The following is a 13682-nucleotide window of genomic DNA, read 5'->3' on the forward strand; positions in this document are numbered from 1 at the left end:
TTTTATTCAACACTATGATTATTTATCGCTGTTGCTGTCACCCAAGGACACAAGAAGAGTCCAGTCAAACTTAAATACATAGAATACCTAGGGGTGCACTTACAAATATGTTGATAATTGAAGAGAGCAATCCCTAACCCAAGTGATTTACACATTTCATTGTCACTGGAAAGCCCCGATTCAAGAGCAGCTCCTCCAGCCTTTTCTCTATCAGTGGTTTGTAAGGACAGTATGAAAAGGATGGAGGGTTAATCCCTGTGAAATGATTTATCACTGCAACCACGTACAATACAGCCTCTGTCACAGCTGTCTGTCACTTCCCAGCAGTGAACCAGGGAACGTTATTCTCAGGAACATCCAAGTTTGGAACTGGAGTTCCCCTAAAGCGATTCCCCAGATATGAGCAGCCCCATGCACATGGCACACACTGGTTATCGCCCTCCCATCACATTTCTTTGTGCTCTCAGAGGGGGAAAAAAGGAAAAAAAAGGGAAGGGAAGAGAGGGGAGGGGTAGGAAAAAAAAAAATAGCCTCTGCAGGCCTCCGGGTTAAACTGTGACCTACTTCAATCCACACTGCTGCCCATTATTACCAATCCAATTATTCCAGACAGGTTAACTCAGCTTTAATTTATGTCAATCCAATTACTTTTTTTATTATTTATTAAATAAAAAGATCACTTCATGCTTCAAATGATTTATGAATACTGGGTCAGCATCCCAGGGAAAGGACTTGGGAATGCTCAAGGTCAAGGCTGGCCTCATGCAGGAAATCCCTCCCAGAATTTGTGGGGAGAGCTTTACTCACCTCATCTCTCTTTTTGTATTTTAATTGGATCTCTCACACAAAAGCCTGTGGCTTCCAGGACTCTGCTCAGTGAGCAGGAATGGTATTCCAATTGCAAATATGTTTCAGCTGAAGTAAGAGGCACTTAAATTAACTAGATCTCTGTGTCTGCTGCAGTGTAATGGGACAGTCTAGCACACAGCTCTTTCCCCTTCAGGGGAAAAATGAATCCAGAATGGACATTTTTCAAACACAAAGGGGAGTCAAGTATCCAATTCCTGCAAATGTCCACTTCACCCCCCTTTGGTGACCTTCTCCAGAAGGCAACAACAGAGCTGTTTTAAACAACCCCCTCCCTACTTTCACTCCTACCTTCAGTCACTGCCAGGATTCTGGCAAACTTCCCTGAGAATCAAGTGCCTTGTATCAGGGTGCTGTTAAAACATGCTCAGCAGCTCCTCCTCAGCTGGGCACAAAGCCTCAGCCTCCTCTTTGCCTCCAGAGCCAGGACTGAGGCACCACAGGATGCCCTGTCTGCTGACACCTCTGGAACTGAGACCACCTCCCCCCAAAAAAGGGCTCCAGATGACTCAGGTCTACTTCTGCCACTCACCCACCCTCTGACCTTGGCAAACTGCTTTTGACTGGGGTGCCCTGGTTCCCTGTCCCACAGAGCCACCCACCCCCTCTGCCTCCTAGCCCTGCTCAGCTTGGGCTGGTCACTACAGCCCCTGCCAGGGAGCAAGAGAATCAGAGACCCAAGAGCCTGCTGGCTGAATATCTCCCTGACCCCCAGACAGGCCATCAGCAGAACTGGTTAAGTTTTTAACTAACACATATTCCTCAACTCTTTTTCCCCCCAGTGTTTCTAATTAGGACCAAAATAGTTTTACTTTTTTTTTTTTTTTTTTAATCCTATCCAACAACTTTCCAGCTGATCTCAGCTGCCATGGCAGCAGAGTCAGTTCTGCAGATAACGTGGATGCCAGACCATTTCCAAGGCTTTGAGTTAAAACCTTGAGAGGTACCTTGAAGATAAGATAGAGTTGCTGAAGTCAGTGAGACCCAGTTTCCCAAGCCAAATCTCCTGGAAGCCACACTCTGCAGGGGATGGTGCTTCCAAGAGAGCCTTGGAGCAGAGCCTTGGGGGCTGGGGCCACAGTGGCATGCTGAGTCACAGGGAAGAAGTTGTAAAGCCTAACTGCATCCAGATGGGGAAATACAGGGAAGAGAGATTTCAAGGATAAGCATAAAATCACTTCCAAAAAAAGCTTTCCTTTTGGAAAAAAAAAAGGAAGAAAAAGCATCTCAAATCAATAGTGTGACTCTAACAGCCTCCTCAAAATGCTTCCTTCATCTCCTTAGATGAACAAAACAAGGACTACCAATATCTTGGCCTTAACCAGACAGTTGGACAATAGGGTTATCCAAAACCATCGCAGTCATGCACACTGCAGCAAATCCTCTGCCTGAAACCGTGTCCAGACATCCAAACACTGAGTCACTTCAGTATCCCAGCCAGTGTGTCCTTGAGGGGAAGAGGCAGACACTCAGCTGGGACACCCCACAGTGCCAACCAGAGTGAGGATCTGTGATAACAGGTAGGATGTTGCATCACCCTTTCTCAGTCTCTCCTGCCTTTTCATCCTCACACTACCCAGCACCTCCAGCAGCCTGGGCAGCAGTCTATTCCCATCTGTCCCACACTGCTTTGGGAACAGGGCATGTCTGCTTTCATCCCACATCCTGACAGTAATTATCAGTGTGCACAGATTGCTTGTGGCTGACTGGGTATTGCCATCCTACCCCAATTTTAGATGAGGACACCAGAAGAGGTCAGTAGGCTCCTAATAGGGTACTCAGTTCCCAAAGGCAACTCATTAAGGGGTGAAGGACTTTAGAACTTATTTAGTCCAAAGTTAAATGCTGGATAAGGAAAGCATTAACATGCACAAGCCTATTATATTATTCCTTTCCTTATCCTCAAGCTGTGCCATTAAGAAAGTACATGAGAAACTGGAATTTTGCTGTATGGCTTCAATAGATGTCTACGTGTTTCTCAAGGACTTTTTGGATACAGCTTTGTGGAATGCACAGCCCAAAGTCATTATGTTCTGAAGCAGTTGTTGAGTTGTCTGAAAGCAGACAAATGGAAACAGAACCCTAACCAAAAATACTAACTTTTGCAAAGAGGGATTTTTGAAATTCTGGAAATGCATTACTAAAGCCAGAAAATTTAAAACTCATATTTTGCATGCCACCAAAGAAATGTGGATGGGCCTCCTTGGAGAGATAAAAAAAAAAAAAAAAAAAAAAAAAAAAAATCCCCAAACACCAAGAAATACAACTAAAAAGAAAAAGTACACGTCCACCAAGTGGCTTTGAAATTTCCATCCCAAACACCACGATGGCCCCTTGGGCTGGGAGAGCATTGTTTCAATTAGTGCTGCTCTGCCCAGCCTAATTGTAATAGTTGGGAACAGCCAGCATTCCCAAAGGGCCATGAGCTCTTCCCCCTATTGTTTTAGGCTCAGCATTGAGAGAGCAAGTGGAGGAATCCCAGAGACAAACAGGAGGGAAGCAGCTGTATTCACTTTCCCTAAGGCTATTTCTGCCAAGTCTTAAAATAATATTAAGATGCTACACCCTCCTCCCTCTACATTTTCTACCACAAACACCAGGTCTGTCACAAGTTGTCTGTGACCTGGCGCTGCATCTCCTGAATGGAAGCCCCACTTTTGAGGGCAAAATCTAATGTGAGTAGGTGAAAGAAAAAGCCTCACAGCTCCTGCTGTGAGACAGTTGCCTTTGGGTGAGTCCAGGGGAGAGTTTGCTCTCTGCAAACAAGGGCTGGAAACACTTCCAGTTCCAGCCTGGTATGCACTGAGGGGAACCAGTCCCTCAGGACCCCCTCTCTGCCCTTCATTTCAAAACAAGTCCCTCAGCAGGCTCCAGCTCAGCATGTACTGTCAGTTCACTCATGACACGTGCTCATGTTGCTTTTCTGCCAACCCTCTTCAAAAGAAAAAAGGAGGAGACAAAAAAAAGAAAAAAAGTACAGCAAAAAAATGATGCCACTCTCAAGAAATGGCACTTTAAGCAGTCTCCACTACATCAGTAATGACAGTCAATAGTGCCTCCAAGGACTTGCTTTCTTCAAGTCAATACTACATTCTGACAGCCAGTTGCTTCCTGGGATCCATGAGCCTCTCTTCCAGATTCAATCTTGCTCAGACAATCATTCCTCCAAGGCTTTTATCTGGCTTACAGATAGGGCAGAGATACAAGAGCCAAACTCTGAGGAAATCTTTCTGCACTTCTTTACTAAGTGGCTTTTCTTACCCACCAGGATCACACACAGCACTGAGCAAGTCAAAAGTCATGAAAAATACAGCAGAGCTGCTTAAACAAATACCTCATTCTGGATTCCACACAGCTTAGGCTTCAGGTGATCCCCTCCTACAGCTTTCCCTCTAAGGGGATTTAGCCCTGCACTGGCTTGCAAACACATGCACAAGAGGAAAGCAAGCCAGGGAGCAGGACCTTCCAAGAAGACACCACAGCTTAAAGTCTACAAAGCTCGTTTCTCTGACTTGGCTGCCCAAGTTAAGACCGAGATGGTACCCACCAACATCTGTCACCAATTTTGGTGTCTCAGCAAGGAACATCCCATCTTGTTAAAGAACTGTTCGCCTCCATCATTAAAAACATCTTTAGCAGACAGTCCTTTTCCTCAGGCACCAAGGATGAAATACACAGCCATCTTTAGAGAAGGCTTGGAGAAAAGATATCATGTACTAATATAATTAAGTTCAGTGCAACAAGCCCCTGGCCTTCACCTGCAAAGACACAAGTGTAATTGCAATATTAAACAGACACATGAAAGGCCTCCAGGGCATAACAGGTTTTGCAGAGATCAACAGCAAGTCCTGTGCCTTGGCAAGCACAGCCTTAGCAGCTTCCAAACCAAAAGGGAGGTGCTTTGTGATCATCTCCATTGATGTCCCTATTTTACTCACAACCTTATATTTCAGGAAAGCCATATTTGCTATAAACCTTGGACAGAGCCTTGTTTTTGAGGTACATTCAGTAAGGACCTGTTCCTCCTTCTGCAGAAGCCTGGTTTTGATGTACCTGCATGTTGTGTTGCCAGGAGGAGCAGAGGGGTTCCCTGCCAGATGGTGAGCAGCACAGGGAAGGAGAGCCACAGTAAATTAACCTGCTGCTCCCAGCTTCAGAAAACCACAGCAGGAAAGTCACGTTGCAGTGGTGTCCTTGAGGTGCTCCTCCTTTCCTACATGCCAAAAGCCTTTTATGACATGAAAGCTGTCTATCAAAGAACCTATCAGCTAAACTGGGCTCTGCCTTATTCATCACCAAAGCCCCTGCCCTCCTCCCTGCACATCTGATACCTGGAGCAAAGGAGCAGACACTGAGCCCCACAGCTGATGTTGTTCAGTGTGTAGGTAAGGGCAAGCCTGAGAAACAAGGAATGAGATTTTTTCCAGCACCTTACACCTACCTCTGCAGCACCAGTAAGAGCATTACACACCCACAGGCAAGACTCTCCAGAGTCACAGAAAGTTCAGCATCTCGGTGAGAATGTTGGTGACTGATGGGGTCCAGGGAGGGAAGGATTACTGCTGTTTGTACAGCTCTATGGAGGAAGCTGTAAGAGTGTTCTGTAGATGAAATCAGTACATATTTGCACATTAATGTAATTTAACCTGAACTCATTCTTTCTTTTAAACCTCTGGAGTGGCAGGAAGACCCATGAGCAAACAGGCAAAGAACATCTTTATTAGGGAAAGGCTAAGGTGACAGTCTGTAACTTGTCAGGCAGCTAAGGCTAGCAGGAGGCTGTACATCCATGGAAGAACAAAGATTGCAGCAAAGTAATGTCTCAAAAGTGTTCTCCAGTACCCACACAGAACAGAGAATTTTACCTGGCAAATGCAATTAAAGCAGTGTAATCCTACACACTCAGGAACAGTTTGTTTGCATGGCTGTTCTCTTAGAAGGAGCTGCTTTACCAAAAACAGATGTTCACACAAGATCCCCAGAGGCTTCTGAAAATCCCCTGCAGTTAAGAGCTGTCATGATCAGTATTTTGTACAAAATAATGCCAAGGACTGCTCAGTTCCCCACAGGGCAAGGTGGCTCTTTAGAGATTGTGTTACCTCAGCCCTCCTCTCCTCGTTGTGCTGATCCAGGACAAACTCACCTTGGTGGCCCACAGCAGCGAGGACAGGCTGACTGTGCTGCTTGGCTTTGTCCCAGCTCAGCCTGTCCTTCCACACATGGTGCAGGAGCACAAGAAATCACCTCAGGTGCTGCAGCTAATTCAGCAAATATGAGCATAGACTGGTTTAGTTTGTCACACACACAGCCTCAAATATTATCTTTGGTCCCACTGACCTCCTCCTCACAACACCTCCGTGGAGATGGCCCTTCCAGTGCCATGCAGACCTGCACCTCCAGAGCAGCCACAGCCTCCAAACAGCACACACCTGCCCTGAGCTGGGATGCCCACCAGGAAGGGCTGTCTGTAAGGGCTCTCCATGCAGCTCAAGGAGGTGTCCCCAGTCATGCTGAGCTCCTTGCTGGTGCCTCTGGGCAGATCCCAATGCCTGGCACAGGTTCCCAGGCTCCCACCCTGCTGTATTCACAGCCCTGACAACATGACTCCAAGGCCAAAGCTGCCAGCTTTGTCCAGCTGGAGTTAAAGGTCTCTCCCAGTAACAATGATCACAGCATTCCTAGGAATGGACTCAGAACAGACCAAGCAGTGGATAGAGCTGAGTCAGATGGGATAAACTCTTAGCATAACCCACTTAGAAGAAAGTTACCTCCTCAGCACAAAGAGAAAGGGAAGGAAAACAGTATCCTGGGAAGTGATAAAGGACATTGCTAAGGCAAATGTCCCCAATGAGTTGTAGGATTTCCCATCACAGCTTTGGGATGAGACTGCAGAGACAGGACACAGAGCTCTCTCTCCCACGCAGTCCCTTCATTCTGTGCTGCAGCCTGCAGTCAGGAAAAGCATTCCAGCACTCTTCCAGCCTCACCAGCCATGGGACTGCTGTTCCCCAGCCCTCTGACCACAGCTCCTGCAGTCAGGGGGCACACAAACTGTCTGCATTACGAGCAGGACATTTTTCCTGGGCCCCCTCAGCCTCAGAGGTGCAGCATATCCCAAATGCCTGTGATCCTGCACCGCTGCCCTCGTCCCAGCAACACTTCCCAGTGGCTGAAGCACAGGACAGTGGCCAGCTGACCCCCAAATGGAGGAAAGCACGCTGCTTCCTGCCAGGTTGACTGCACTAAGATTACACAAGGAGCTTCAGTGCCTCTGGTAAATAGACAGACTTGTTTAGCCTGCGGCTCTTTACACGCACCCACCAGACTCTTTAGATGTTCCAACACAGCGTTTCTTATGGAGGACAGAGTTAGGAAAGGCTGAGCAATGAAAGTAGAGATTGTTACCAGCTTTAACAGGCTTTGGATCATGCCAAGAACAAGTTTGAATGTTTTAGTTGCTTCAGTATGATAATCCCACATCTTTTCTATAATAATCAGATGCTCCTACACTGCAGTCAGCAGCAGAAGACAAAATGAGTAGTAAAGAGACGAGCGGCAAACTCTTTAAAGAGCTGAGAGGACTGCCAAGAATATTTGTAAATCTGATTTCATCCCTGCCTCCTTGCCTTCCCTGACCTGTCACTGGAACTCAGAGTGATCTACACAGTGGGTTTCAGGTTGTGGTACAAATCTCTTCTGAGCAAACCAAGGGAAGCCAACTGTTGGGCAGGCTGAGATTCATCACAGACCTACATCACTGACCTACACCAACCCATTATCTCATTTATGAAGGAGTTTCACTTTATTACAGGTCACTGAAAAAAAATTAGTCTAGATAGGTAATCTATTTAGTTTAGGGAAAAGATCCACTTAGTAAACTATGACCTGCACATCAATTCCTCACTATCTACAGTGACAAAGTCATAGTTGAGATTGAAACAAATTCTTAATAATTTTTTTTTAAGTAAAGGGACTTCCACTGAACAATATTGGAGGTGCACTCCCTCATAGGGAAACAAAAAAATATTTACCACTTGCTCTCTGTCACAGCAGAGATGAACTGTAAGAGCCCAGCATGGCCCTCTCTGTGCAGGACAGTGAGAAGAGCAGCCACTTGTCACCTCCTCCCTGCAAGTCCAAAGTGACACAGGCAGATGATCTTTTTGAGGCATGTAATATAACACACTCAAAAAAGCCATGCTGTGATTCAGTGGCAGCACAACTGTCTTGCCTTGCACAGGATTGCTCTGCTCAGCCAGGGACCTTTTCTGCAGAATGCACAGCAAAACAGCTGCAACAAGCAGCTCGATACCTTCAGAGGGATAATAATCTTGACAGTAAAAATATGAACCCAGCACAGCTATTTGTGCTCATTTACAAACAAGACACTGCACTAACTTATGCTCATTTGCACATGAAAATTGCTGGAGTATTTACTGTACATTGGGGTGATCAGAACAGCCTTGGAGCTGCTGTCGTGTGACCATCACAGCATACAATTAAATACATTTCATTACTCATTTCAAGAAAGGCATTCACTGTTACAAGGGAGAGGCTGAAGTGGATGACAAGAGTGTTACATAAACATTATTGATTTTGTTTCTCCAAACATTCACAATAAACACACCAACTGGTTTTGTTGAACAATGCAATGTATCATTCAGCTTTCCAACAGAACATATCAGACATCAGCTATGCACAGTGTGTTCACTGGATGCTGCTATAAGGACTGAGGAAGGGTGAAGTGGTGATCAGATAAAGGGTGTGCATTCACTCCTCTGGCAGCAACGCAGCAGCTAAATTTCCCACAGGCAGCAGAAATAAAGTGGTACTTCTCAGGCAGAACTTACACTCTAAAACATATCTTAAATCAGCCTCTTTATTGGCCACATCTGTAGTGACACAGGAGTCCTGTTCATCAACACAGCAAAAAAATCTCCACCCTTGTGCTATAATCAGAAGTAGGCACAACAAAGGAGGAGGGAGAAGAGATCTTGTTCTTCCCCCATGGGAAGAAAAGATCCAAGTGCTTAATGTGGTCATACACTAAAAAAAAAAAAAAAACCAAAGCATAGCATTTTTCTGTTAGAGGCAGGAAAAACAATGCTGAGGAGAAAATATCACCAAAAAGCGCAACAGATACTTATGGGCAGATCATCTGCAAGAGAGGGCGTTCCAAAAAACAAACCAACCCATGTGGCCAAGCACAAGGATAATGTTGTCCTTGTTTCACCCACACCTTCTTTCCCAATATGTCTCTTTCTTCATAAGCTAGAGATCTGGTAAAAAATTTACATTTAAAAAAAAAAAAGGGAAAATTATGTAATTCGTAATTCTGCCATATGCTCAGTGCCTGTTAGCTCACAAACCACGGAATTGTATTAACTGCCATGGCAAGGGGTGGATGGACACACAAAAAAGCAACAAAGATTGGGTTTGGTGGGTGGAGCCTTTGGGTGATGAAGAAATCTGTCGCTACATGTTTTTAACACATAATGGTTTATTTTTCCTTACTGAACAGAGGGAGAAGAAGAGGGTGCTGAACATGTGAAATACTAACCACTTTGCTCTTTCAAGGGTTTGGGAACAGAATCTGTGCTTTGATACATCTAGTTCCATAAATCTCAAGACACAAGGACAGAAAAATCAATGTGTAAGGGAGATGGATCACTCACTGGGACGGAGAGAAATGAGTCAGCTTGTATCCGATCGGCCAGTGAGGCCCAGGCAATCTGTCAAAATGCATTTTTCAGGGGCAATAATCCCCTTAACCAAGGGGGAAAAGCCACAAGTACCAAAGAGGTAAAAACGTAATGAGGGAAGGTAAGAATTCTCAAAATATTTGGGATATTTTTTTATATTTTAACTCTGAAATATTGCTCTTAACTCTTTGACTCCATTCAAGAAGCACAGGGCAGCACAGACTGGTTGCAGCTTCACTGCTGTATCACACTTCAAAAGGAACCCATGTGGTTTACCAAAAAAACACCCTACATATCATTTGTTATAAAACTCAAAGCATGGAAACAGACTGAACCCTTGCCCTGCTAGGAAGAAGGAAAATGGCATGGAAAATCCAGCCAGCTGCCTGCCTGCAGCACCCAGCTCTGTGGGCAGGGACTGGATGGCAAATCCCACAGCGCTGCCATCACCTACACACCCCAGCTGGTTCCTGCCCTCAGAGAAAGAGATCAGCAAATGCCTTGGCAAGCCACCCTCAAACCATTTACAGGCTCCTTCAGTAGTTCAGGTTTCCCCTCCGGTAACTCAGCTGCCCCACCCTCATGTATTTTTAGCATGCTTAGGTAAGGCTTCTCTGGTGTTTCCTCACATCAGAATTTCACCTGTAGCATCTTGCAGTCGACCTGGGTGGGGCCTTTTTCTCTCTTATTTTCCTCCCAGAGCATTTTGTGGGCAAGCACCTACTTAGGTGTTGGACTGGGGCCACAAAGAGGAAGGGGAAACAGGTGGCAAAGAACTGGAGATGCTTTTCTTTCTGCTTTTCTGTGCTGGCAACAATAACTGAAATGCCACACCAAAGCCACCCTCTCTGAAAAACTTGAGCGGGTACAAAGGCAGAGGCCCATCTGCTTAGCAACACATGGTGCCAGCAAACAGTTTCCAAGCCTCAGGCTGAGGCTCACAGATATGGCAAAGGCACGTTGGGCTCCCAGCTCCACAGACAGGCATCCAGAGAGGGGACAGGGCACCAGTGGCCTTCCCACAGCAGGCAGATGCCACCAGCAGGGCACACCTCTTTCCCTTTTGGCAGCTTCACACTGCAGCAACCTGCTTTAGGATCTCTTGTCTTCTGAAATTCTATTCAGATGCTCCTTCTCCCTCTGCTCCTTCAGTACAAGGATCCTCTGTTCAAGACCTTTCCTCAAGCACAGGAACAACAGCCCCAGTCAGACACCAGCTTCTCCCCGCTCTCTCCCCATCCAAAACACATCTTCAGATTTTCCCAAATGCATTTTGACACCTGACCTGCTCTCCAAAGCTCGTAAGAAATGAGTCTACAGCATGAGCTACACCTTACAAGTGTCCCATTACAGGATTACTGATTTTCTGCTCTCCTTTCCATCTCCCAGTGAGCCCCTTCCCTGTTCCTAGTGTCACCTGTCCCAAGTGCTCAGCTCACAGCAGCTTTACCTCTTTCCTGGAGCTTCTCTGCTGTGCTGGACAAGGAACAAGGCTCACTTGTGCTGTCCCACACCTGTCCCCTGCTGCCCTGACACAGCTCAGGCTGACAGCACTGCAGGGGACGTGGCTTTATGGGATGTGGCTGCAGGATTTCTGCTGCATGTCACCCTTGATGCCAGCAGCGGCCAGAATTCCCCGCATTAGCAAAGCACAGTGAAAGCTGTCCCGTGGGTCACCCTGCACATCAGGGCATGGGAGCTGCCTTGCATAATGTGAGTCAAAGCACTGCCAGGAAAGGCTAGCAGAAGGGTGGCTTTGTCTGAGAATAAAATCTTTGGTTAAAATAGATAAAATCCCACCCGGGGAAAAGCATCCGAATTCTCTGCTCAGAAGTCCTTCCCAGGACAGACATCCTGGGTACAGCCCAAACACAGCATCCCACAGCCCTGCTTCGGCCTGGGAAAATGCAGAATAGGTGGGGTGCTTGACCAAGAGAAATTCTGCTTTTTTGACACCCAAGGGCAGTCAGGGATCAGTCCACAAATCAGGACAAATAAATGCAAATGAAGTCAACAGAGCTATTGGCTGTTCATGCCAATCCAGGTTGCTCTACATGGTGACAAAGTTGTGGCACTTGAAAAACTCTGTCAGTCAAGCAGGACTTCAGAGAGGTTTATAACAGAGAAGAACACACTTGGTGGAAAGTTATCCAAAAAAACCTGTGCCAGACATTAAAAACTGGCACAGAAAGCCAGAGAAAGTCAAGAACAGACAGAAAAAAAGGAAAAAAATACCAGTTAGAAATGCCTGAGTGATCATAAGGAAATGATGTTTTGTTATGTGATCCCAAGCCCTCTGCCATAGGTGTTATATAAATAATTATTAATTATGTTGTTGATTATCTGTGTGAGCAATAGAGCTAATGAGCTGGTTCTTACAGGATATAAATACAGCTTCTAAAGAGCAGGGCAGCCATTCTGCCAACGGCAAGCAATTAGAATTATTTCTTCTCTGCTGAGAGTTTGCTTTTTTTTTTAACCTGAGGACAACCAATACACACTGTAGATATTTGCTATTAAAAAATCTACTCCCTTCACAGTCCCAGTAGACATAAACTGAATTTCCTTTAATGACTGGGCCCAATTAACTGGAACCTGGAGCTCCACTTTGAAAGCAGCAGGGTTCCTCTTTGGAGGCTTGGCCCCGATGGGCAGGAGACATCCAAAGGTTGAGGATTAAAGTTGCTTTGTTTCACTGAGCTTGTACACCATATTGCAGGATGGTTGGCATGGGAACACAGCTATGGAGCAGCCTGTAGTGCACAATAAACAGTCTCCATAAAATACAGAAGCAAATAACTGGAGAGATGAAGGGTAAACCCTTCACCTATCATTGGGAAAGCTCAGCAGATGGAGGAGGAAGGAGCAGCCCTTCCAATTCACAGCCCTTCATCCACACCTGCTTCCAGGATTTTTGTTTTAACATTAGTGCTTTAAGTGCACATGTGTACTCGACCCATTTCACCATCTGGTGTCCAAACCACGGGATCCAAAAGGAAAATCCACTTTAGCTGCTGTCAGCCTTGAATTGCCACATTTCTCAAGGTACTGGTTAATCCCAGGACAGAATTTGAGAAGAGGGCTGGCCAGCAGAGACCTGAACATCCATCAATAGAAGGAAAATGGCAAGTTTCCTCTACAGAAAAATACTTTTTTCTCAGAGTCATAGATACAGGTTAAAAGAGGTTGGACCCTAAGTCTAACTGAAAGTGAAGTAGCAAATCAGGAATAAAATTTATAATCCTGCTGCTGCATAAGAGGGGAAGTGGGGAGAAAGTAAGAGCAGGAAGATGGAGAACAACCTTAGGAAACTTCTATCATCTCTATTAACAGTTTGCTTTGCTTCTCCTTTTACAACAACAGGATTACCAGATGAAACATCACAAGCATCTTCTGGAGGTTCCTTTTTATCTCTGCTTTTACCCATGGTTGCTGTTCCAGCACGCTGACCTTCAATCTGTAGAAATTTCCTGATCCTGATCAACGCACTAGATAAAACTTGCAGAACACTGACCCTGGGGATTTGCTCAAGAGACAGGAATGCAAAGATTCAAACAGGAAAAGCTGGAATTTATGGGCTTGCTGGCAGTCTGGTTACAGTGTGGACATCAGTCTTCTGCAAAGGCTAAGAAAAGTCATTCTTTGTTACAAGCAAGGCAGCCCATAACAGACAGCATCCTCTGTAGACCCAAAATTATGAATTCTAAATACCATCCAGCCCCTCCACCAGGAAAAGCAGAGACACATCTTATGCCAACCTGCCCTGAAGGCCTTCTAATGCAGCTTTGTCCATGATTTTAAAGTGTGTAGTAAGAAATTAGTACATTTTCAGGCCTCTAAGTTACAAGTTTTTTCTTTAAGAAGAAAGCCCACAGTGCACTGACACAGGAACTTTAAAAATGCAGCTTTAAAAGGAGCACCCTGGGCACTGACCTACACAAGCTGCTCCACTCAGCCAAGCCATCCACTTCTTTATTAGGCACGATCCAGAGTGCTTTACGTATTCCCCTGCATTTTAAAGGGGTCAGACGAGCTCCCAAACAGGCTTGGAGCTGCCAAGGAGCCCTTGTTTTTCCTCCCTCTTTTGTTCTTCAATAGCCATGTGCTGGGAGC

The sequence above is a fragment of the Poecile atricapillus genome, chromosome 16 (assembly GCF_030490865.1).
Source record: "Poecile atricapillus isolate bPoeAtr1 chromosome 16, bPoeAtr1.hap1, whole genome shotgun sequence".
NCBI classification, from domain to species: domain Eukaryota; kingdom Metazoa; phylum Chordata; class Aves; order Passeriformes; family Paridae; genus Poecile; species Poecile atricapillus.